Genomic DNA, 27371 nt, shown 5'->3' on the forward strand with positions numbered 1-27371 from the left:
CGCCTCTCCTCATCCATTGCACCTACACTGCCCTGGGACTACAGCTCCACCTGTGGGGAGCTACACCATCTTTGCTGCCCACACCACTAGTTCCAGCGGATCTGCACGCAGCATTGGCTCAACATCTTACTTGCCAAACACCACGGGTGGCGTCACAAACTATTCTATAACACTATTGACATCACCGCCATTGATATTGGGCGCCCAGGGCCACGGACCGGGTCACCGCTGCTGTGACACATCCCCCTGACACCAGCACGGTACCGAGTACCCCGCTGCCCTGGGTGTGAGGGGCGACCCATATTAGCATTAGGTACAATTTTAGGGAATTGGTGTTTGTTAAAAAAAAAGATATAAAGAGCAAAAATAAATAATAAAAAAAAATCCATACATATATTTATAGGCAGCGCAGTGGGAATGAAAATGCTGATTCTAGCACTAACACTGTGACCAACTGGGTGCCCAACAAATCATACATGCCATGTGTGCCAGAATTTACTTCTGTCACAGGCGTCCATGTAGACACTGCAGGGTTTAGGGAAGTTGTTTTTTTTTAAATTTTACTCTTTGAAGAGGTACTAAATGTAATGATTGATAAAATCCTACAAAAAATTGTGCAATAAAGACAAAAAATAAAAATAATTTTAAAATTAATTTTATTGAATTATAATAGAGAATAAAATAAGATGTAAACAGATGAATCAGATTGGAGAACGTTTTAAAAATATATATAAATAAATTTCAAAAGAAAATTAAATAACACGGTAAAATAAGCCACAATAGCCATAATTAATATATAAATTACTCAATATCATGTAAAATATGGCTATAAATCAATCATAAAAAATCTTAATCACTCTACCTAATAAATCAATGAAAAATATATTGTATAGATATCAAAGAATGCACCTTAATAGTATCAATTTAATGAATATGCACAGCGTTAACAAGGTAACACAAATACAATAGTGTTGGTATTGAAAAAAAAAATTTGTGCAAAATAACAAAGCAAAACCAAAATTCATGTCACAAAGTGACAGAGTGCAAAATATAATATCTGTGGTAAAATAAAGTGCAAATAAATAAAGTGCTATAACCGAATACCACAGCAATGCCTTGCCACAGACAATGCAAAAAGTGCTGCAGTGCAATATATATGGTAAAAAATAAAGTGCTGCAATATTAGGTATAGAAACAACGGCTTATTTACCTAAAACAAATTGTGCTGCCGGGCCCCTACGCGCGTTTCGGTGACTAGCCTTCTTCCGGGGGCGTGTATTTTTTTTAGATAAAGGGTGCAACTTGTACATAGGTAAAATTAGGTGCCTCGGCTCATAATCGAGTATATACGGTAAATTTTAAAACCGTTACACTATTTAACCCTTAGGGTTAACAACATAAAAAAGCAAAAATGCTGAGTTGTTAATTATTACAAAAAGAGACATAAAATGTGATAAAATGTATCTAAATACATTCCCTGTAATTAAAAAAAATGTAAAAAAAAGTTATAGTTCTCAGAATATGGCAAAGTAAACTTTTTTTCCTATAAAATTGTTCTTAGTGTGTGAAAGTATGAAAACCTAAACAAAACTTTTATAAACTTGTTATCGCTGGAATTGTACAGACCTGAAGAATAAATCTTAAATTGCTATTTTTTGTTCATTCTGCCTCCCAAAAATCGGAATAGAATGCAATAAAAAAATTCTATAAACCTCAAATTAGTACGAATAAAGACATCAACTTATGCTACAAAAAATGAGGCCTCACATAACTATGCCGGAAGAGAAATAGAAGAATTAGGGTCTGTGCACACGGTGCGGTTTCTTCTGCGGATCCGCAGCAGATATGCCGCTGCGGATCTGCAGCAGAACTGCAAGTGATGTACGCGGTTTTTGTGCGGAAAAAAAGCAGCATGACACTTCTTTTGTGCGGTTTTGCTGCAGTTTTCCACCTGCTCCATTCTACAAATCTGCAGGTCGAAAACTGCAGTGGAAAACCGCACAAAAACAGCAGTAAAACCGCCAAAAAAAAGAAATCCGCAGGAAAAATGCAGGTCATTTGACCTGCGGATTCAGTAATATCCGTGCAGGAGGTGTGACTGTAATCCTACTAAGGACTCACTCACACGAGTGTATAAATCGGACAAGTGCGACCCAATTAACATTTGGTTTGCACTCGGACCAATATTACACTATGGGGCAGAGCAGAGCTGCGATTTTCTTCTCCTGCCAATTCGCAATGAGAGAACAATCGCAGCGAGCTGAAAGTGTATCCGATGGTCGGATCGCACTCGCCCATTCAAGTCTATGAGTGCGAGTAAAACATTACACTGCACTAGATGTGCTCGCACAGTCAGTGGAGAAGATGGAGAAATTCAGCTCTTCATCTTCTATAATATAGATAAATAAAAAATATTAAAATGGAGGGAAGCTGAGCAACAAAGAAAGTTCACAAAGAAAAACGTATGGGGGATAGGAATAATGATAATGGTGTTGTGTCCTCTAAAATTATACTTATTGTATACAGCAAAAAAATACAATTTCAGCGAATCCGTACAGATCATAAATAGAACAGGGAAATGATTAATTAAATATAGTGAAATAAATCTTAGTGGCTATGCAGTAATGACACAAACCATAAAGAGACCAATACATGAATGGAAAACCCCAGAACTCTGACGAACGTTTCCTAGGTAGCTTTCTCAGAGAGATCGTATGATAAGAGGTCCGAGCACGCAGCTCATTACCCATGGGGATAGAAAAATCCTAAAACTGATTGTGGTGTAATATTGCAGTGCTGAGGCACATAGAAAATGGGAGTAGTAGTCCCTGTCAGTGAATAATCCAAAGATTCCAGTGATAGGAAGGTGCTGAAGTCATATTTCTCATTATTTATTCTTCTACCCGTTGAACGAAGGCTTGTGCGTCAGAGAAAGTAGTATTAATCACGTCACCAATTTTCTAAGTTAATATATTGTTAAAGGTGCTATTGACATGAAATTCTCACCAGATGTCGGCAACAACCCATCCAATCCACAGAGGAAGGGAAATCAAAACACAGATGTCCATATAAGGCAACCCATCACCAGTTTTGGCCAATATAAGTTACGGCCACCACCTTTCAGGGCTGATATATAGCATTCTATAATGCTGTATATCTGCCCCCAACCCGACCTTTAAGAGAGAAGAAAAATAACCTATTATACTTACCTGCGGGGTGGTCCGGTCCGAGGGGTGTTGCTCTTCTTGGCCTGGCGCCAGCCATCTTCTTACGATACCCGTCCGCCTGCTTGCTTCATGTGGATAACGCGTCCCTGCATCATCCACACAGTCTCCTCGGCACCGCGCTCCTACAGTGCGCAGGCGCAGGGAAAGGTCAAAGAGCCGAGTCCGTAAAGAGTAACTGTACTCTACGTTGTTAAAATAAGTGCTCTTCTTGACAGTCCTCAGATGGTGTCCATATTAACACCAATGTTCCATTTAGTGACCCCTTTCAGTAGGGTCCACAGTCTTAGAGGGTAATCCCCCTTCCTTTGAGCAGAGCACCGTCCTTCCGCTGATGTGTAGGCCACCTGTATTACGGACAGTCTGTTGCTGCAGCCTGTACACCGTTCTGCTGCTGCAGTAAAGTGAAGTTCTTCTATCCAGCAGAAAAGCGCAACAAAACAAGAAAAACGTACTTTCAACACAATGATATTGCTCCCGTCTCTGGAAGCGCATATTGGTTTTTTACCAGTGGAGACGCAGAACAGTCCCAAAATATGCTTATATAGCAGAGTGCAACAAGAGCACAGTTATTATACACATTGTTCATCAGCACGCGTCCCGTGCCGCCTTCTCATCAGGGCTCCATGCCCGCGTACAGGCTGAAGAGGGCTGCAGAGTCCGTGGGCTGCCAGATTGCAGCAGGGGTAGTGCTGGAGGCGGATGACGCACGAGGCACTGATCATTCCTGTCGTGGGCCCGCATATAGTTCCAATATGTCATTCTCCTGGCACAATGTCACCACTACTGCGCAGTAGTGTCTGGGGCAGTCCTCTTTGAAGTAGGAGACCCAGTCTCCTTCCATTAGGGGTCTCCCATGTTTTACCGAGGCAGCATTAATATAAACTTTATCATTAGTCCCTGCCTCCCGGATAAAACGCACCCCTGGTCCACATTGGTGTAGACCAATTGTCCAGCCATAGCGCCCTCCCCGTGCTGATGTAGCTGGGCCCAAATCTCCTTGTCCTGTTGTTTCTTTTCAGCAATTATGTCCGCTATTCATGCGGACTGTTCTGGGAGTAAAAACTGGTCCTGCTCTGCGAACCCAGGGAGCGCCTGACTCTGCACCTGCACCTTGCATGGGCCGGTAAGTTCGCAAGGACAGGGTCCTCTCCCCTCTGTACCAGTCTGTCATTGTAAATTTGTTTACTGTTAATGATATCTATAACTTTGTATGTAACCCCCCTTCTCATGTACAGCACCATGGAATTAATGGTGCTATATAAATAATAATAATAATAATAATAATAGGCCTGTTCCCCCGTGCCTGATGACTGTGGGACAAATCAAGGGGTGCTCCCTGGGACAGTGGACCGAAGAATTTTACACCCTGGAGGAGTAGAGAAGCGCGGTAAGGACCAGCCCTCTGATTTCAAGGGTCGGGGCTTACTCACCGCTGTTGGTCGTGACGCTCCGTCCTCACTCGTCTCAGCTTGGGTTGGGTCCTTGCTGTGTCAGGAGTCGCCGTACTCCCACCGCTGGAGGCCTTGATGAATTAGCTGTCCCACAGGTGTCAGATCCTTCCGCAGGCGCAGCTGCATTCTTCAGCTCCTGCTGCCAAAGTCCCGGCGCGGCCTTTACTTTCGGCCCAGGCTCTTCAAGGGTGGTCTCTGTTTCCGGTCCCCTGCTGCAGCTGTGGTTCTGGCTCCAAACACAATGGTTCTGCCTTATGTGACTCCGGTGCGGCATGTTCCTCCAGCAGGTGCTCCGTCGGGGTGGTCACTGGTTTTGGCTCCGGGAGATTGTGTTCCTGCTCGCTGTGATGTGATGACTCAGACTCCGACAGCCGCCGGTGACATCCTTCCGCAGGTGGCAGGTACCACTCGCTGATCTCATCGTCGTGTCATCCAGGTCGGGTTCTTTTCACCTCCTGCTGCCATTTCCACTCTATGCGACCTATGCCGCCGCAGTGCCAGGTGCAGGAGTGGTGCATCGGTGCCGTCGCCGTGTCACGTAATGACGCCGGGCAGCTGCACACGAGTTTTTCTCCTGGGCCCCACCTGTTTAAGAATGAGGTCACTTCCAGCTGCTCCACCCATTTTCTGGTAACCTGCCATCCAAAATAATTTTTTTCTGCAATTGAAAAAATGTAAAGAATTAATGTTTACATTTTCTTAAAAAATATCATTTGTTTTTAATTTTGCAAAATATGAAAAATAATTTTAAAAAGTTTGGAATTTCCACTTGTTAACACTAGGGGGAGCAGCTACTGAAATTTGGCATATAAACCTAGTGTACAGCTAGCTCACATTACTGCCCTGCAGTAATTATGGGCGGAATCTGCTGACATGGGTGTGATGTCACTCCTCTCCTCCCCTTCTGGGTGTTTGCTAAGGGAAAAGAGAGGATGACATGTAGGAACACAGTGAGCAGCCATTTTGATGGGGCCTGCAAAGTTACTGACTGTCATTGCATGTAAAGTCTGGAGCAGAACAGGTCACCAATCAGCAGAAATGTTTCCTGGATTTCTGTGGCGCAGACAAGCAGACGGTCCATCCATGTGTATAAAACACAGCACTCTATGTACAATCCCTGGCACCGAACAGGGTGCTCCCCATAGACCAGCACACTGCTCTCCTGAAATACTCTGTGCTGCTGTCACCCTGCTCCTTCCACCATATATCAGGCCCCTGTCGCCTCACTTTCACACATCGCCAGGACAGGATCTGAGGAGAGGAATGGGGTCTTCAGTCACTGAGGATGGCAGGCAGCAAGGATTCTGGAAGCAGGGTGACAGCAGCACAGAGTATTTCAGGAGAGCAGTATGCTGGTCTATGGGGGCACAGAGGGAGATATATGGGGGAGGAGCAGGGTGACAGCACCACAGAAATCCAGGAAACATTTCTGCTGATTGATGGCCTGTTCTGATTCAGACTTTGCATGCAAAGACCCCATTCCCCTCCTCAGATCCTGTCCTGGCGATGTGTGAAAGCGAGGCGACAGGCGCAGTCCGGGGTGACGCTGGGAAGCAGGCTGGGGGAAAGGTAGCCATACAGTAACAATAAAAATGAGACCCCTCTCTTCAGCTGCCTCACCAGCCCTCCCCTATCTATTACCCCTGACCCATGTGCGGGTGCTCAGTCAAAACCACCCTAGAACGGGTCCCCTTTTAGCAGATAATACTGCCATATTGATCTCACATAATACCGCCATATACTTCACACATAATGCCGCCATATAGTTCACACATAAAACCAGCAGGGTGACAGCAGCACAGAGTATTTCAGGAGAGCAGTATCACACGGGATAGGATTAGATACACGGCTCAGCAGTCAGTATCACACGGGATAGGATTAGATACATGGCTCAGCAGTCAGTATCACACATGATAGGATTAGATACACGGATCAGCAGACTGTATCACACAGGATAGGATTACTTTAGATACACGGATCAGCAGACTGTATCACACAGGATAGGATTAGATACATGGCTCAGCAGACAGTATCACACAAGAGAGGATTAGATACAAAGCTCAGCAGTCAGCGTCACACAGGATAGGATTAGATGCACTGCTCCGCAGACAGTATCACACAGGAGAGGATGCCAATCCCGGACATACACACACACACACATACACACACTTGAGCTATATATATATATATATATATATATATATAGAAATATAAGAGAATTGGGATCCAGCAAAAAGATGAAAGTTCACCAGAATTATAAAATCTTCTTCTTTATTTATCCATCAATTCATATAAAACATAGATGAGGAACTCCAAACAATTGGTAACATTCCAGCAAGGGACTACATGTTTCAGCACTATGTGCCTTCTTCACGGTCCTATTCGAACTGAGCTCCAACACTGGCAATATATCCTCCTTTGTGAAACATATTCAAATGACCCTTAATTAAAAGCAGTGAAACAAACCAGTTAAAAACACCTGAGTAAATGGTTGAAACTCAGTTCAAAAATGTTGCTGGAAAAATACATATATTGAACATATTGTATACACAGACCAATGATATAAACATTAAATAATAACTCAACAGTGATATGGAATAACTGCCGCAAAAATAAAGAAATTTTTATATAAACATATATGAAAAAATGCATCATATAGTAGGCGCGATCTAAGTATCAGAGACCATCACAAATATGACTCTCAAAAGAATAATATATTGGAGTAGGTTTAAGATAGAGATATAATCTTTAGAGACTAATGTAAGCAAAAAAAAAAAAATTTTTATGTTTGCTTACTTAATATTGTGTGATAAGATCCATTCTACTGTTCAATCCGTCAGGAACTCTAGTCTCTAATAAAAAGATCCACCTACTTTCTCTAGAGAGGATTTTACTTTTATAATCACCACCCCTACGTGGTTTTGTAACCACCTCTATTCCCCTAAAGGAAAAGCTTTTTAGATCTCCTTTATGCACATTGGCAAAGTGTTTGGAAACCGCAGAGGCTCCTGCAATAGGCAAATTGACTGCATCCGACAAATGTTTTCGCATACGCTGTTTCAATGAATTAGTGGTGCAACCCACATATTGTAGTGCGCAAATATTACAATCAATAAGATATATTACATTTTCTGTATTACAATTAATAAAAGAAAAAATCTCAAAGTTTTTTCCATTTTTTATAGAAGAAAATGTTTTCGTTTTAACAATATATTTGCAACACTTACAAATTTTTGCACCACAACTAGAGTTGAGCGATACCGTCCGATACTTCAAAGTATCGTATCGGATGGTATCGGCCGATCTTTAAAAAAAGTATCGGTATCGCCGATTCCGATACCGGAAGTCCCATTCAAGTCTATGGGACTTCCGGTATCGGAATAAGAAAAACCCTTTCCTGCCCTTGTACAGCCTCTCTGGGGTCTGTACGGGCCTTTCGGGGGGCTGTGCCGGCCTGCCAGGGGGTCTGTGCAGGCTCCGGTGGTCTGTGCCGGCCTGCCAGTGGTCTGTGCAGGCTCCGGGGGGCTGTGCCGGCCTGCCGGGGGGCTGTGCCGGCCTGCCGGGGGGCTGTGCCGGCCTGCCGGGGGGCTGTGCAGGCTCCGGGGGGCTGTGCCGGCCTGCCGGGGGGCTGTGCCGGCCTGCCGGGGGGCTGTGCCGGCCTGCCGGTGGTCTGTGCAGGCTCCGGGGGTCTGTGCAGGCTCCGGGGGTCTGTGCAGGCATCGTCCGATGGGACTACAAGTCCCATCGGGCGATGCCTGCTACCATGACAGTGATTGACACATTAGCCAATGATGGGACAGTAGTAGTCCCATCATCCGGCTAATGTGTTAAATGTAAAAAAAAAAAAAAAAAAAAATTACATGCTACATACATACAACATGCATACTACATACATGCTACATTCATACTACATGCAACATGCATACTACATATATACTACATGCATGCTACATACATACTGCATGCTACATACATACTACATATATACTACATACATACTACATGCATGCTACATGCATCATACATAACACATATATACTACATGCATGCTACATACATACTACATGCTACATACATACCATATACATACTACATGCATGCTACATACATACTACATGCATGCTACATATATACTACATGCATGCTACATACATACTACATGCTACATACATACTACATATATACTACATGCATGCTACATACATACTACATGCTACATACATACTACATATATACTACATGCATGCTACATACATACTACATATATACTACATGCATGCTACATACATACCACATATATACTACATACATACAATACATTCATACAATACATACATAGACATACAGTACATATAACATAGAGTAACATACTTACCAATACTTGTCACATTGTTCCCCGAAGCCATTGTCTTTCCGGAATAAATATTAACATAACAAACCACAAAAATACTCACCCACGATCCGAAGCAGTCCACGAGTGTGTCCCACGACGATCTTGGGTAGAGAACTGCAGCATCAGCTGTTGCTGCCGTTCTCTACTGGCTGCAGGAATCCAATGACGGAAGGTAGGTATCCTTCCGCACTGTATTCCTCCGCCACTTAAAAAAAAAAAGTCCCTAGTCTCACTTTATGCCATTGCTGTGTGGGAAATTCCCACGCAGCAATGGCATAAAGTGAGACTAGGGACTTTTTTTTTTTAAGTGGCGGAGGAATACAGTGCGGAAGGATACCTACCTTCCGTCATTGGATTCCTGCAGCCAGTAGAGAACGGCAGCAACAGCTGATGCTGCAGTTCTCTACCCAAGATCGTCGTGGGACACACTCGTGGACTGCTTCGGATCGTGGGTGAGTATTTTTGTGGTTTGTTATGTTAATATTTATTCCGGAAAGACAATGGCTTCGGGGAACAATGTGACAAGTATTGGTAAGTATGTTACTCTATGTTATATGTACTGTATGTCTATGTATGTATTGTATGTATGTAGTATGTATGTAGTATGTATGTAGCATGCATGTAGTATATATGTAGTATGTATGTAGCATGCATGTAGTATATATGTAGCATGTATGTAGTATGTATGTGGTATGTATGTAGCATGTAGTATGTATGTAGCATGCATGTAGCATGCATGTAGTATGTATGTGGTATGTATGTAGTATGTATGTAGCATGTAGTATGCATGTAGCATGCATGTAGTATGTATGTAGTATGTATGTAGTATGTATGTAGCATGTAGTATGTATGTAGCATGCATGTAGTATGTATGTAGTATGTATGTAGTATGTATGTAGCATGCAGTATGTATGTAGCATGTATGTAGTATGTATGTAGTATATATGTAGTATGTATGTAGCATGTAGTATGTATGTAGCATGCATGTAGTATGTATGTAGCATGTATGTAGTATGTATGTAGTATATATGTAGTATGTATGTAGCATGTAGTATGTATGTAGCATGCATGTAGTATATATGTAGTATGTATGTAGCATGTAGTATGTATGTAGCATGCATGTAGTATGTATGTAGTATTTTTTTTTTTTTTTTTTAACATTTAACACATTAGCCGGATGATGGGACTACTACTGTCCCATCATTGGCTAATGTGTCAATCACTGTCATGGTAGCAGGCATCGCCCGATGGGACTTGTAGTCCCATCGGACGATGCTTGCACAGACCCCCGGACATCAGCACAGCCCCCCGGCAGGCCGGCACAGCCCCCCGGCAGGCCGGTACAGACCCCCACAGGGTGCACAGACCACCGGCAGGCCGGCACAGCCCCCCGGCAGGCCGGTACAGACCCCGGGCAGTCCACACAGCCCCCCGGCAGGCCGGCACAGCCCCCCGGCAGGCCGGCAGAGACCCCCGGAAGGCCCGAAATGACGGCGCATCATGATGCGCACACACCGCGCATCATGATGATGTCAGGCCGTCAATCAACTGAACTTCCGATTCCGATGCCGAATTCCGATATTGAAAAAATATCGGAAGTCGGTATCGGAATTCCGATACAGCAAGTATCGGCCGATACCCGATACTTGCGGTATCGGAATGCTCAACACTAACCACAACCATAACAGCCTACACTTTTCATCCAATTTTGTTTCAATTTTTTGTCTGGATCAGTAAATAAGCTTGCCGTCAACATGGATCCTATAGTAGGAGCTCTCCTCGCAACAAATTTAATTGAATATTTTTTTAATATTTCTTTCAATTCACCACTTTGTTCTAATATGGGTAAATGTTTTTTAATAATGGAGACTATTTCCTGATACTGTGGACTAAATTTAGTGCTGAAAACTATACCCAAATCATTGTTATGTTCTTTGATATTTTTATATTCCAACAATTCCTGTCTATTTAGATTGTCTACTATGCCTCTCGCTCTTTTTAGAGACCAGTTTGGGTAACCCCTGGATTTTAATCTTTTTGCCAAAAATTCACATTCTTTCATATAGGTATCTTTTTCTGTACTGTTTCTTTTTGTTCGAATCAGTTCACCTGTGGGTAAATTCCTAATTACATGGTTGGCGTGACATGAATTTGCCATCAATATACTATTCACAGCTGTAGATTTGCGATAAGGTTCCACCAACACTTTTTTCCAATTTGAATCTATTTTCAAGGTCAAATCAAGAAAGTTAATTGACAGCTCATTCATAAGACATGTAAATTTGAGATTGAAACTATTTTTATTTAAATATGAAAAAAAGGAAGATGCTAAATCCTTGTTCCCCCTCCACACAAAAACCAAATCATCAATGAAGCGTCCCAACCAAAAAATGTTATGTCTAAATGGATTCTTGAAATGAAAAATATACCTCTCCTCCCATACTGACATAGTTAAATTTGCTAAAGACGGTGAAAATTTGGCCCCCATGCTCACTCCCTGTATCTGCAAATAATATTTCTCATCAAAAATAAAATAATTATGAGTGAGCAAAAAATTAGTTGCAAGCAATAGAAAATGTTGAATTTCAAATGTATACTCACTGTATTTAGATAAATAATATCTGAGGCTCTCCAATGCAACAGAATGTGGAATTGATGGATATAATCCAATAACATCACATGAAAGCCACAGAAAATCATTCCCCCATTCTATTTTTTCTACCATGTTAATAGCTGCTTTGCTATCTCTCAAGTGACTAGGAGTTAAAGCCACCACCCTGGAGGGGCACCCGACAGCTATCTGCCGCACAAGCCTGACCTCACCATCAGAGGCTCCAGTGAAGACCGAGGTAGCAGTCGTAGTCACGCCCCTTCCAGGATAGTCTGGTTTGTGGCACAGTGGGGCCACAAACCCCCTGGCTGGCGCCTATCAGCCAAGGTGCGAGCGTGACAGTTTGCACAGACCATGTTTCAGTGGGTGTGGCAGAACTAAATAGTCAAGGGCTCTCTGTGATTGGTCAGGGAGAGATTAGACAGGTGTACCCTGACTGCATAAGAACCAGAGAGTTCTGGCGCCGCCCCCCTATACACACAGTCAGGAAACATGGAGAGCAGAGGCACGGAGCACAGGACTGGCAACAGACAGATTTCACAGCATGGCTTGAAGCAGAAAGTAAGTTAGTGTGCGGGGGATGGGAGGCCATGCAGTGATGCCAGCAGGGTTGTTACAGATCCAGGGAAGCGTTCCAGACTTATTACCTCATAAAGGGACAGAGGCAGAATTGTAAAAATTGGTCCGGTCATGAACGTGCAAACCACCCTTGGGGGTTAAAGGGTAACCATACTTAATTATGGTTTCAGAATAAGCAGTCTTGTGTTTATACATAAGGAATAACAAATAATATAACTGATCATTATATGACTTGTATCCTGCTTTTTCACCAGTTTTCTTCTCCGCAATCTCTTACTGAGTATTTGCGATGCAGTCAATATCTCCCCTTCTTGGTCACCACATGGAGGTGTATTTTGGGCCATTGTTCTGTTGGAACACAAATGATGGCAATTGGTAAGAAAAAATCTCAAATTTTGACTCATCAGGCCAGAGCACAAATTTCCACTGATCTAATGCTTAGTCATTGCGTTCTTTGCCCCAAACAAGACAACAAAGGATAAGAAAAGATCATGCCCACATACAAGGGAACACCTCAATTGCAACCCAAAATATAGCTAGCTAGCTGTATTTTAAGATAGCTATCCTTTCCCCGAGGAAGCCGCAATTTCTGCGGCGATACACGTGGGAACCTATCCCACATCTTTTTCCTTTCTGCTCCTGTGGCTCTGCTCTGAATCTTAGGATACGTGCACACGCTGCGGAATGGTCTGTGGATTTTCCTGCACAGATTTAGTAAAATCCGCAGGTAAATCCGCAGGTCAGAAGACCTGCGGTTTATCTGCGGATTAGACTGCGGGTTTACCCTGCGGTTTATCACCTCTACAATGGAGCAGATGTTAAACCGCAGCGGAATCCGCAGAAAGAATTGCCATGACAATTCTTTCTGCAGATTTTAAACAGCAGCAAATCCGCGCAGAAAATTCCGCAACATCTGCACTGCGGTTTCCATTTTCCTTTTCCAAACTTTTTATTGTTTTTTATCAATAAATGGGAAAAGAACGGGAGGAAAGTAGGTGGGAGGGGGTATGGGTGAGAGAAAAAGGGGAGGAAAGGGACAGTGGAAGGACAACAGTGTCCAAGTATAAATATTATTACACAAAGAGAAAAGAACATAAACAATGAATCACATTTGTATGAATAGATACACATTATGAAATGCAACATAGCAAAAGTATGTAAATAGATATATAACATGTTAGGTCAGTACCAAACGAACGACCCAGATCAGAGGGGTCTCAGGTAGGTGCACTCCAGCGATTATCTAATTAAACAGCTCCAGCCACCTGGTCCATTTCTTGGCATATTTTGCAAATTGGTCATTTATGTTTGCGAATTTTAATTCAAAAGACCTGTGTAGACTAACTTGGTCTATGATATCATTAATTGCTGGTGGTTTTGGGTTCTTCCAAAGAAAAGCAATACTGTTTTTGGAGACTAGTAGGATATGCATAATTAACAGTCTATTGGGAGGGTCAACTGAGTCGGAATCTAGGGATAGAAGGGCCAACCGAGGAGACAAATTAAGATGTTTTCCCAGGACAAGATCTATGAGACTTGAGACCTTCCTCCAAAAAGGAACAATTTTGGGGCACTGCCAGAAGATATGTATGATATTTCCTGGTCTACCACATCCCCTCCAACAGATTGGAGAATTTTCTGGGTGAATTTTATGGAATCTTACTGGAGTGTAATACCATCTCGTTAAGATTTTAAAATGGGTCTCTTGTAATGAAAAGGAGATAGTTGAAGCGTATGAGAGGGAACACACCTGTTGAAGATCAGAAGGGTCAATTGTGTGAAGTTCGTTTTCCCATTTGACAATATTTTGAGTCTTGACCACTTCAAAGCTTTTGTTACACCATTTGTATGTGTATTCAAAACTCCAGAAAATATTATGCTCTAGGTTACAAATAAGGTTGACTGCTGGTTCGGAGATTCTTGGAGAGATGGAAAGAAACTCACAGATCCTGTCCTTGAGGATGACATATTGTAGAAAGGCAGGAGTCGAGGAGTGGAGATTTTTCTTGAGTTCGCTGTAGGGTATATAAATGGTGCCATTGTATAGGTCTTTGAGCTTTCTGTTTCCTAATTCAGACCAAATAGGGTCGATAGTTTGATTGGATGCTTGGAAAATAACTGATAAGGCCATATTTTGTAGGGTGACTTCGCTGTTTGTGCCTCTTTTTAGGAAAGAGAATTTTTTCCAGGCTTCAGAAATAGCTTGGAAAATCGGATGGGGGTTTTGGATCGGTTTTTTATGGAGGAGCTGGTTCAGCATTAGTAGATGGAGAGGCTTGTAATTGTTGAAATACAGTTCTAGCTCATGCCAAGCAGGTGACATTTTATGTGGCCACCAGTATGAGCTTTGTTTTACTAAATTTACAAAGTAATATGCCATGATGTTTGGAGAGCCTGCTCCTCCATAAGATTTGTGGTTGAATAGGATATTTTTTGCTATCCTGGGTCTCTTGTTGTCCCATATAAAGGAGTTCAGTGAAGCTTGGAGATTTGTAAGAGAAGAAGTGGGTATTTTTAAAGGAATTGACCTGAGTAGATATGGGATTTTTGGGAATATGTATGATTTCACCACCATGATTTTTCCCCACCATGAGAGTCCACCATCTCCGGAAATGTGAAATTCGCTAGTAATTGTCTTAGTAAGGAGCTCCAAGTTTGTTTTTATTAGAGAATCAATGTTTTTGGTAAATTTTAGGCCTAAGTATGTCAGACCATCAGTAGGCCAACCCCAAGGCGAGAGGCCCTCAATTTCCTCTTGATCGGTTCCAAGGTTAAAGCCAAGAATTTTTTATTTTGAGTTGTTTATTTTAAAATAAGAAATCTTCGAGAATGCATTGAACAGGTTTTGTAGAGCAGTGATAGAGTCGCTTGGTTTAGTAAGGGTGAATATAATATCATCTGCGTACAAAGCGATTTTGAATTCCCTATTCAAGGTTTTTATTCCTGAGATCTTACTGTTATCTCTGATTAATTGGGCCAGAGGCTCAATAGCCAGTGCAAATAGCAGTGGCGACAAAGGACAACCTTGTCTGGTCCCAATTGCTCTTTTGAACGTAGAGGAAAGATGATTGTTTGAGTAGACCCTCGCCCCTGGGCTGGAGTACAAAGCTATGATACCTCTCATGAGCCGAGAATGCATTCTGAATTTTTTGAGAGTCGCTTCAAGATAAGACCAGTTAAAACGGTTGAACGCATTCTCAGCATCAAGATAGATAACGGTTGCTTTAAGCTTTTTTGAAGAGATGAGCTTGATTATATTAATGAGCCTCCTTGTTCCATCTGTGGATTGTCTTTCTTTGATGAAATCTATTTGGTCGTTTGATATTAGGCTTGGGAGGAATTGGTTTAATCTATTAGCCAAGATTTTTGCGTATATTTTGACGTCTGTGTTAATTAGAGATATGGGCCTGTAATTATTAACCTGGCTTGTGTCCTAGTTAGATTTGAGGATGACAATAATAGCTGCTTCCAGCATCTCTCTAGGGAAATGACCAGTTTGGAAAGCCGCGTTAAATACCTTTACTAGGTGGGGGGCTAACATACTGCTGAAAGTTTTGAAATAGTCATTACTGAACCCGTCTGGTCTGGTAGATTTGAATAATTTGAGCATATTTATGGTTTCAAGGATTTCTTCTTTATTGAAGGGAGAGGACAAACTTGCCAATTCAACTGGGTTGAGTTTAGGAAGGTTCATACTTGAGAGAAAGGATTCAATCTCTCAACTACACTGTGTGCAGATTTATTAGGCAAATGAGTATTTTGATCACATCATCCTTTCTATACATGTTGTCCTACTCCAAGCTGTATAGGCTTGAAAGCCAACTGCCAATTATGTAAATCAGGTGATTTGCATCTCTGTAATGAGGGGTGTGGTCTAATGACATCAAAATCCTATATAAGGTGTGCTTAATTATTAGGCAACTTCCTTTCCTTTGGCAAAATGGGTCAGAAGAGAGATTTGACGGACTCTGAAGTCAAAAATTGTGAGATGTCTTGCAGAGGGATGCAGCAGTCTTGAAATTGCCAAACTTTTGAAGAGTGATCACCGAACAATCAAGCATTTCATGGCAAATATCCAACAGGGTCGCAAGAAGTGTGTTGATAAAAAAAGGCGCAAAATAACTGCCCATGAATTGAGGAAAATCAAGCGTGAAGCTGCCAAGATGCCATTTGCCACCAGTTTTGCCATATTTCAGAGCTGCAACGTTACTGGAGTATCAAAAAGCTCAAGGTGTGCCATACTCGGGGACATGGCCAAGGTAAGGAAGGCTGAAAAACGACCACCTTTCAACAAGAAACATAAGATAAAACGTCAAGACTGGGCCAAGAAATATCTTAAGACTGATTTTTCTAAGGTTTTATGGACTGATGAAATGAGAGCGACTCTTGATGGGCCAGATGGATGGGCCCAAGGCTGGATCAGTAAAGGGCAGAGAGCTCCACTCCGACTCAGACGCCAGCAAGGTGGAGGTGGGGTTCTGGTATAGGCTGGTATCATCAAAAATGAACTTGTGGGACCTTTTCGGGTTGAGGATGGAGTGAAGCTCAACTCCCAGACTCACTGCCAGTTTCTGGAAGACACCTTCTTCAAGCAGTGGTACAGGAAGAAGTCGGTATCGTTCAAGAAAAACATGATTTTCATGCAGGACAATGCTCCATCACATGCATCCAAATACTCCACAGCGTGGCTGGCCATTAAAGGTCTAAAAGAAGAAAAAATAATGACATGGCCCCCTTGTTCACCTGATCTGAACCCCATAGAGAACCTGTGGTCCCTCAAAAAATGTGAGATCTACAGGGAGTGAAAACATTACACCTCTCGTAACAGTGTCAGGGAGGCTGTGGTGGCTGCGGCACGCAATGTTGATCGTAAACAGATCAAGCAACTGACAGAATCTATGGATGGAAGGCTTTTGAGTGTCATCGTAAAGAAAGGCGGCTATATTGATCACTGATTTTTTTGTTTTGTTTTTGAACGTTAGAAATGTTTATTTCTACATTTTGTGTTGTTATATTGGATTACCTGATGAAAATAAACAAGTGAGATGGGTATATATTTGGTTTTTATTAAGTTGCCTAATAATTATGCACATTAATAGTTACCTGCACAAACAGATATCCTCCTAAGATAGCCAAATCTAAAAAAAACCCACTCCAACTTCCAAAAATATTAAGCTTTGATATCTATGAGTCTTTTGGGTTGATTGAGAACATAGTTGTTATTCAATAATAAAAAGAATCCGCTCAAATATAACTTACCTAACAATTCTGCAGACGGTGTAGTAGGCTGTAGATTGGGGTTATCTTGGTTGATATTCTATAGGTTTTTGTAATAATCAGCAAAAGCCTCCACAATATCTTGCATCCCACACAACATAGTAGTGTAGCAAAGCACCCTTTGGTGGCTCCCTACTTGTAGCACAAAGCGTGCTGGGAGGTGGGTGGAGCTCAGTCTGCATCAAAGAGCAGGAGAAGATAGGATTCGGGAGTAGTTGTTCAGAGGAGATCCCTGGAGTGGGATGGATGAAGGCAGTGCTGCAGCCGACCTCAGTGATCTGGGTCCACTGGCACAGGAAAGGGACATTGAAGGTTAGCCTGATTCGCCATCAGAAGGAAGGATTAGTACGGAACGTAAGGAGTAGAAGAGGACTGTGAATACAGGGTTAGAGGAGAACCCCTTCCAAGTTCTAAGCGCAAGGCCGGGGTCCGGTCTCCGAAGTTGTATGGATACTAATGGTCCTGCAGCAGACACCGGAGGAATAGGAAGCTGTAAATGCTTTATTCCCACACTAGACTTGGGGGCACAACAGCAACGATAGTGATCCGGGACTTAGTAGCAAGAAGTCCCCGAAGCAGGCTACAGCTGTCTGCCGTACAAGTAGAGTTCATAAGAACATCTGAAAGGAGGAACCCCAGTGTAACTCAATACTGTGAGGGCTTCACTAAGGGCGCTAAAGAGTAGACGTTCAGGAAAGGCATATGTTGGCGGAGTGTTGGGACGGAGTGCTCCATTTGGCTTGGAGGTTGACTGAGCCCCTGACCCGAAGGACACGGCACGGATGCCGGCCCTGTACTACAACTGACTGTGAGAAAAGCTTGGAACTACAGGCCCTAGTGTCCTCCAGTTTTCCGGCGGCGACACACTCAGCACTGCTACATCACAGCGCCTATTACCACACCACCTACATCTCCTCCATTACCTCTACATCTACTCTGCCCTGGGACTGCACCCTGCCTGTGGAGGGTTATAACATCTTGGCTGCACCCTTTCATCTGTCCTAGCAGATCTGTCTGCAGCGTCGGCTTAACACCTCCCTTGCTGAACACCACAGTTGACGTCACGAATCACCTATTCATAAACTTTGATCCATCATCCCCTTTATTACAATGGAGCCCCAGGGCCATGTATGGGGTCACCACCACTGTGACACTTCCCTCTGAACCACCGGCCCGGTACCGAGTACCCCACAGCCTTGGGAGGGCGATCCATTTTGGCGTCACAAACAGGATGACGAAGCCCGGTTCCACCGGGTTCTGTGTGCCTAAGATTTATTGGATTTGACAATTTCTGAAAATGTGCCGAATAACCCATTTGATAGACTGTAAAATTAACCCTAAAAATCACCACCAGCATGGTGAAGAAGGGCGTGACAGTGTGGGTGGTCCTAAGACCACGAACAGTCCTGGGCCTCCCCTGCTTGAACTTCTATGCTACAGCGACATGGCCCCCCCCGAGGGGTTCGTAATCTGGCATGGTATGGAGGAGTAGGAAGAAGACGCCATCCCCAGAAAGAGGAGCGGGGGCCGGTGGCGGGAAAAGAGCCCAGGAAGGAGGAAGAATGCCAGAACACCATGATGGAAGGAGAGAGGAGGCCTGAAGAGCGAAGGGAGGTTGAGCTGGACCTCCCCGGCGCAACGGCTGAAGGCTCCGATCTGGCTTCCCCCTTGGACCGTCAGCAGCTGGAGGATGAGATTGACCGGCTCACTAACCATCTGCGGCTGAGACAGGAGGCGCTATGGAGGATGAACTGGCAGCACGCCCAGGAGGGGCCTACACTATCAGTACCCCGGTACCCACGACTGCTGCATCGGATCTTCCCCAGGCAGAGCCTGCAGAGCCTGTGGTCGCTGCAATACTACCGGCAGCGTCTATCACTCCGCTGTCACCGCCGCCGAGCGAGGCCCGTCCGGAGGAAGCTGAGCCCCTGCCTGGACCTGGCGCGGCTGCTCAGGTCCCACCGGAGGCCTCTGTGGACCCAGAGCCACCGCTTGCTCCACCGCCGTCTCCGGTACCTAACCGGGCAGCTCCAACCACCCCCGCTGCCACCAGGAACCGCACCGTGCCTGCACCTAAGCCAAGACCACACCGCCAGGAGGCCCCAGGTATGCCCGTCGCCCCTGACATTGGTGGAAGCCACTGGGTGCCCGCCGACTACAGCGGCCGGACAGGTAGTGCTGGACTGGGTCTGGGACTGGGATACTAGTGCCCGGGGGGAAACATCTCAACCCCTAACAGTGGTGCTGCAGTCCACGGTGGGCAGGGGTCGGTCCCGGGAAGAGGAGGAGACGAGAGCCCACTGCCAAGCGACCATCCGCCAGTTGGCAGCCGAGCAGAGGGCGCGGGAGCAGAAGAGGCTGGCAGTGTTGGGCCCTGACCTGGACCGTAAGGAGAAAGCCCGTGCTGGTAACTTTGGTCCTAAAGACTCAGCGGGATGGGGCCAGGTCTTGAATGTGAACCATGAGCGGAGGTTCGGTTTCATCGCCTACTCCAAGCGGATATCGGACTTGTTCTTTAACCGGCGGGACGTGGAATCCCACCTCCGGAAGAGACACCCTGCCCGTGACCTGCAACCGGGGGAATATGTAACCTTCACCCGGCATGAGGGGCTGCGGGGCTGGTACGCTCTAAACATACGCCGCATCACGGAGGATTTTATAGCGGCTTATAAGAAAGAGCAAACCGCTGTTCCTCCACCCACAGTGGTTACAAAAACTGTGTTTGTGCCTACCCCGATGAGTCAGGCTACGTCCACAAAGGTACCGCAGCCCATGGTACAAGTCACCACCTCTGCTGTACCCCAGGCAGCAGTTAAATCAGCTGCCACCTCATCCTATGTGAATCCACCATCAGGAAGAGGATGTCCTGAAGTTCTCCCCTGGAAGCAGCCCAAGCAACCAGCTTCCAGAACCCTAGGAGGAGACAACTAAAGAACCTTGGCAAAGTAACTAACCTTGTTACCCAGGAGGGTATTTGCACTGTTGTGCCTTGTTCTATTTTTTGTGCCTTTTTTCTGTTTTCGGTTATCATGCTTTTGTTTTTCCCAGTTGTTGCCCAGTTTTATTGGCAGCCTTTACATTGGAACTGTGGAGATCATGGACGCTGAATGATCCAGAACTGTTATGTACATAGTTTGCACCTCTTTAGGTGCCCTTTCTTGGTTTTACATAGCTCTTTTACGAATAAGGACTACGTCAACGTGGAGCGTGGCTCCTCATCAAGGACACTGCAAGAGATCCCGGTTGGGAGCGGTGTCCAGCACTCTCAAGAATTATTGATGTTCTATTGTATGATGTGCCTTAACAGATTTTATAGGATTGAGTTGATAGTAATAAATAGGTATTTAATTAGGATTGAATACAGAGTTTAGACTTATACTAATGTTGAAATAAAAATGTAAATTTTGAATAAAGAATTGAAATTTCAGGTAGGTACCAGCGGTTGTCACCCTAGGTCTAGAAGAGACAGTAGAAAGTGAAAGATTTGAGAGACAAGACAAGAGAGAAAAGAGAATTGTGTTGATGATGATAGCACTTTAAAATTAAGCAGGATGTTAAGTTCTAGATAGATAGTTAAAATGTTTGCAACGTTCAAGAATCAGTGCCTCCCACATTGGGTTGTTTAGTATAAGCTTTGTTTATTTAGCATTATAAGGCTAAGTTCAGACGTACTTTTTTGCCCTGCGGATTTTTCCACGCAGAATTGAAGAAATCCGCAGGTCAAATGACCTGCATTTTTCCTGCGGATTTCTTCCTGTTTTCTTGCGGTTTTTCCCTGCGGATTTGGAGAATGGAGCAGGCGGAAAACCGCACAAAAGAAGTGATATGCTGCATATTTTGAACCACAAGAAAACCGTGCGGAAAAATCCGCAGCGTCTCCACAGCGTTTTTTTTTTTTCAATTGACTAACATGCTACTGTACATCACAATGCGGATATGCAACTTTTCTGGGTGGAAAAATCCGCTGCGGATCCGCTGGATATCTGCATCGTGTGCACATGGCCTAAAAATTTTGCATGTTCTGTGATATTTGTCATCTATGTTTCACTTGCAGCCCCCGGATGTGCTGTGTTTAATGGGGTGGTATGTGGTGCCCCTGAGGGTTCAGTCGCCACAGAGGTACTGCATCTCCTCCTGAGGTGTGGTACCCCACCATCCAGATAAGGTGGAGACACCTGACCACACTCCAACACCTGCATCCCACACAACATAGTAGTGTAGCAAAGCACCCTTTGGTGGCTCCCTGCTTGGAACACGAAGCATGCTGGGAGGTGGGTGGAGCTTAGTCTGCATCAAAGAGTGGGAGAAGATAGGATTCAGGAGTAGTTGTTCTGAGGAGATCCCCGGAGTGGGATGGATGAAGGCAGTGCTGCAGCCGACCTCAGTGATCTGGGTCCGCTGGCACAGGAAAGGGACATTGAAGGAAAGCCTGATTCTCCATCAGAAGGAAGGATTAGTACGGAACGTAAGGAGTAGAAGAGGCCTGTGGAACCCGGGTTAGAGGAAAACCCCTTCCAAGTTCTAAGTGCAAGGCCGGGGTCCGGTCCCCGAGGTTGTATGGATACTAATGGTCCTGCAGCAGACACCATAGGAATAGGAAGCTGTAAATGCTTTTTTCCCACACAAGACTTGGGGGCACAACAGCAACGATAGTGAGCCGGGACTTAGTAGCAAGGAGTCCCCGAAGCAGGCTACAGCTGTCTGCCGTACAAGTAGAGTTCATAAGAACATCTGAAAGGAGGAACTCCAGTGTAACTCAGTATTGTGAGGACTTCACTAAGGGCGCTAAAGAGGAGACGTTCAGGAAAGTCATATGTTGGCGGAGTGTTGGGACGGAGTGCTCCATCTGGCTTGGAGGTTGACTGAGCCCCTGACTCGGAGGACACGACACGGATGCGGGCCTTTGTACTACAACTGACTGTGAGTAAAGCTTGGAACTACAGGCCCTAGTGTCCTCCAGTTATTCCAGCTGCTACATCACAGCGCCTAATACCACACCACCTACATCTCCTCCATTATCTCTACATCTACTCTGCCCTGGGACTGCACCCTGCCTGTGGAGGGCTATAACATCTTGGCTGCACTCTATCATCTGTCCCAGCGGATCTGTCTGCAGCGTCGGCTTAACACCTCCCTTGCCGAGCACCACAGGTGGCGTCACGAATCACCTATTCATAAACTTTGATCCATCATCCCCTTTATTACAATGGAGCCCCAGGGCCACGGACCGGGTCACCGCCGCTGTGACTCTTCCCTCTGAACCACCGGCCCGGTACCGAGTACCCCACAGCCCTGGGAGGGTGATCCATTTATGGTAGTGGCCTTTTTCATCCTTAACCTCAGAGAGAAGCTCAAGGGAAAGCGAATTACCAATCATTGTTAAACCCCTGCCTTTTTCTTTGGGTCGCAAGCCTCAAAAATGAATGGATAGTTTTTGTGATTTAGAGGAGGGTGGTTGCCTTTTTTGAACTTTGTCTCCTGAATACATACCACGTCAGAGTGCAACCTGTTAACCTCTTTACAAATAGAGAATCTTTTTCTTGGGCTATTTAGCCCTCTGACGTTGTATGTCACAATCTTTAATTTCATCTTTGGGGATGGCTAGGACAGTATGGGTTTCGATAGAGGAGTTGTGTGAGCTGGAGCGCACCTACCTTTGCAAGATTTGACTACCAATAAACTTGTCTGGGTCGTGGGATCCCAGGAACCTGAGGAAACACTGAAATCAGTATATTAATAACAGAAACAGCAAATACGATTCTTTTTGTTAAAAAATGCAGATATTAAATCCATTTAAACAGTAACAGAATGTTAGGGCTGGCGGAACGCACCAAATGATAAAATAATAGTAGGTGCGTTCACAGCCTGGGGTCCACCGTGCAGAGGTGGTACACTGCGGCTAAGTAATGGCGGAAGAATTAAGCGGTGTGAAATCAGTCACACGTGGGTTACGTCACCCAATGTGAACAGGGTGAACTCTGTTACTGCACAGAGCCCCACCACCACTGAAAGTAGATGCCAGAGCCTGTTAACTCACAGAGCTCGGCCAAAAGAGTGCACAGTGTACGGCCACAGAACTCTACCCCAAGGACACGGGATTAGAGTCCTTCTAGGCCCACTGAACGCGCGGCGTCGCTGCCGCGAGCGCAGCTATAGACGCTGGCTATGGAGCACGTGCACTGAGGCGTGCCGAGTCCCTGGTGAGGCCAGATGCCTGACTCAACCTCAGACCTACCTACGCCTAAGCCTGGGCACTAGGAGGCTAGGCTGCACAACACATGCGTACCAAGGGTAGGGGTTTCTTAAAGAGTCATTCACCAGAGACATTCATACGTGCATACATCACTCACTCCACATAGTCTGTAAATACAGTCTATACTAGCGCATGGGCGAGCAGCCATGCAAACCCTTTATAGCCACGGGTGTCCGGGACCTTCCTGGCTTCTCGGATGGGCCAATCGGAACACGAGCAGGACCTGAGCATGTGACCCATGATCTCCAATGGGAGATCACTCCACGGGCATGCTCAGTGGCCCGACATGAGGACTTAGTCCCTGGAGAAGCTCGCTGCTGAGCAGCATGCATTGTCATAGCTGTGCCAGAGGTGGCAGCAGCAAGCAAACCCATGGAGTTGTCCTGGGCAGAGCACCGGGACTGACGAATCTGCTGAGCAGGCTCCACTGTGGCCGAAGAAGAATGGGAGACTGCTGGGTGCAAGGCTCTGGATTCCTGCTGTGCAGTGGCAGGAACCTGACGCCTAACACTGAAGAAGACACATAAAACAGGAACAAAATTGTCCTCCAGAAGGAGTCAAACCGGTAAGCTCTACTTTTTTTGTGGGGAAAGTTTGTGGAACTGGGACCCCTTGGAGGCATCCTTTTTAAATTTCCAGCTGCTTTAAAAAAAAAAAAAAAGGTAGACCTGGAAGGAGAACATTAACCTTATTCCAAATACAAGTCCGTTTTGGAAAACAACTTTAGAGATATAGAGAAACCTGTAGGAAATAGAACATTAAGTATAAAATATTAAGAACAAATACTCATAAATTATGTAGAGGCCTAGGGAAAAAAAGAGAAATTTTGCCGATAAGGTCTCTTAGCAAGATCATCCATTCTCAGAGGAGGGTTTGGGGTCCTAATAAGTGGAGCTTCTATGACGGTTGGCAATCTTGTAGTATGATAGGAAATCTTTTCCTTCAGTTGGTGAAAATAGGGGGGCCATCTTTCCTTTATAATTCATCAGGAGTTTGAGTGGGAAGCCCCATTTGTAGGAAATGTTATTTTCTCTCAAGACAGAGGTAACTGTTTTAAAAGCTTTTCTTCCTTCAATAGTTTCTTTTGAAAGGTCCGTGAATAATTTGAGGTGGCCATAGGGTTCTGAAAATCCTCCTTGGTCTTTGACAAATTTTTGTATTTTTTCTTTGACCTGAAAAAAATGTACCCTTAGGATGGTGTCTCTGGGTAACTCTTTATCTATGTTCTGTGGTCTGGGTAATCTGTGGATCCTGTCTATGACAAGCTCTTGATCAGTAAGAGAAGGAAGCATTTTTTGAATTTTTTTGAATCTGAAACTGAACCTGTCAAAGACTGAACTCCTTGTGTTTCCTCCCTCTACTAATGTACCTATACCTGACATTGCCATTTCTATGTGTGGTTCCACTATTACTCCCCAGCAATATGCCCGCTGTCTAGGGGGTCATACTTGACTCCGAGCTTTACTTTGCCCCCACATTCGATCACTGGCTTTCTCTTGTCATCTGCACCTCAAAAGCATTTCTATAATTCGACCTTTTCTTACTTTTGACTCCGCAAAAACTCTTATTGTTTCTCTTATTCATTCTCATCTCGACTATTGTAACTCTCTTCTAATCGGTCTCCCTCTTACCAAACTCTCCCCCCTCCAATCTGTCTTGAATGCTGCAGCCAGGATCACCAATCGTTACACCAATGCCTCTACCTTGTGCCAGTCATTACACTGGCTACCCATCCACTCCAGAATTCAGTATAAACTTATTACCCTCACCCACAAAGCCCTCCATGGCTCAGCACCACCCTACATCTCCTCCCTTGTTTCAGTATACCACCTTACCCGCGCCCTCCATTCTGCTGATGACCTGAGGTTAGCATCCTCAATAATCAGAACCTCACACTCCCGTCTCCAAGACTATACATGTGCTGCGCCAATTCTTTGGAATGCACTTCCCAGGTCAATACGATGAGTCCCCAATCCCCACAATTTTAAGCTTGCCCTTATTCAGACTGGCCTATCGCCTCAACACATTAACCTAATCTATCCCTGGGTGGCACAGTCAAAAGTTTTACCATAACCAGGTTCCCCGCATCATGTTCCCACGTGCTTTATGCATCCATTAGCCCTCTGTGTCTGTACTGTTACACACTTAACATTATAGCTGGTCCAAGCAAACAGGGCAATTGTTACCACCCACCTCTCGTGTCTACCTTTTTCCTCATAGATTGTAAACTTACGAGCAGGGCCCTCATTCCTCTTGGTATCTGTTATGATCTATGTGATTATTGTTATGCTGTAATGTCTATCGTCTGTACATGTCCCCTCTGAAATGTAAAGTGCTGCGGAATATGTCGGCGCTATAGAAATAAAATTTATTATTATTATTATGTTATTATTGAATATGGTTTTGACGAAATCTTCAAGTTTGTCAGGTGAAATAGACTCTTGAATTCCTCTTATTTTTAGGTTGTTACGCCTATTTCTGTCCTCCATATCAGCGACTTTAATTTTGAGTCTATGAAGTTCTGATCTGATGTCCTGGTAGTCTTTTGATAGATCTTTGGTATGTTCTTCCACTTCAGTTAGTCTTTTTTCATGGTTCTCTAGTCTGTTGTTGAATTTTTCTAGAGTGGATTGAAGGATTTTTGTTTGGTTTTCAAAAGACTGTGCAATACTAGTGGGTCGCCCTCCCAGGACTGTGGGGTACTCGGTACCGGGCCGGTGTCAGGGGGAAACGTGTCACAGCAGCAGTGACCCGGCCCGTGGCCCTGGGCGCCCAAATCAATGGTGGTTTTGTGATATAGTTTATGTGATAGTTCGTGACACCACCTGTGGTGTTTGGCAAGCAAGATGTTAAGCCAATGCTGCGTGCAGATCCTCTGGGGCTGATGGTGTGTTGCAGCAAAGATGGTGTAGCTCCCCACAGGTGAAGCTGTAACCCCAGGGCAGTGTAATGGCAATAGATGAGAATAGGCGCAGGCAGTGTGAGGAATGCTGGTACCCAGATGTAACGGTGCTGACGGTGTTAGCGCACAAATGAATGGAAAACAACAGGGCTTGCAGTTCCAAAGCTTTACTCACAGTCCGTGGTACACACTGGTGCCTGCCTCCGTGCCGTGTCCTCCGGGGCAGAGACTCAATCATCCGCCCGGGCAAGTCAGGATTCTCCTCTCCAACACTCCGACAACATGTACCTCTCCTGAACGACACCTCTATTGCGCCTTAAGGTGTGAAGAGCTCCAGTACCGTAGTACTCTGAAGTTCCTCCTGTCAGATGTTCCTAACAACTCTACTTGTATGGCAGACAGCTGTAGCCTCTCTCGGGGACTTCCTTCTCCAGAGTCCTGGCTCTCTATTCAGTTGCTGTTGTGCCCCAAGTCTTAGATGGGAGTAGTGCATTTACAGCCAACTACTGCACCGGTGTCTGCTGCAGAACCATAAGCGTCCAAACAACATCGGGGATCGGGCCCCGGCCTTGCGCTGAGAACCTATAGGCAGGGTTCCTCTTCCGACCCACAACTCCTCTGTTCTCTCTACTCCTCTTTCCTATTGAAGCTTAAATTGCAGTTCTATGTCTTTTTCCT

This window comes from Dendrobates tinctorius, unplaced genomic scaffold (assembly GCF_039654945.1).
Source record: "Dendrobates tinctorius isolate UK_male_01 unplaced genomic scaffold, ASM3965494v1 ptg000129l, whole genome shotgun sequence".
Lineage (NCBI taxonomy): Eukaryota > Metazoa > Chordata > Amphibia > Anura > Dendrobatidae > Dendrobates > Dendrobates tinctorius.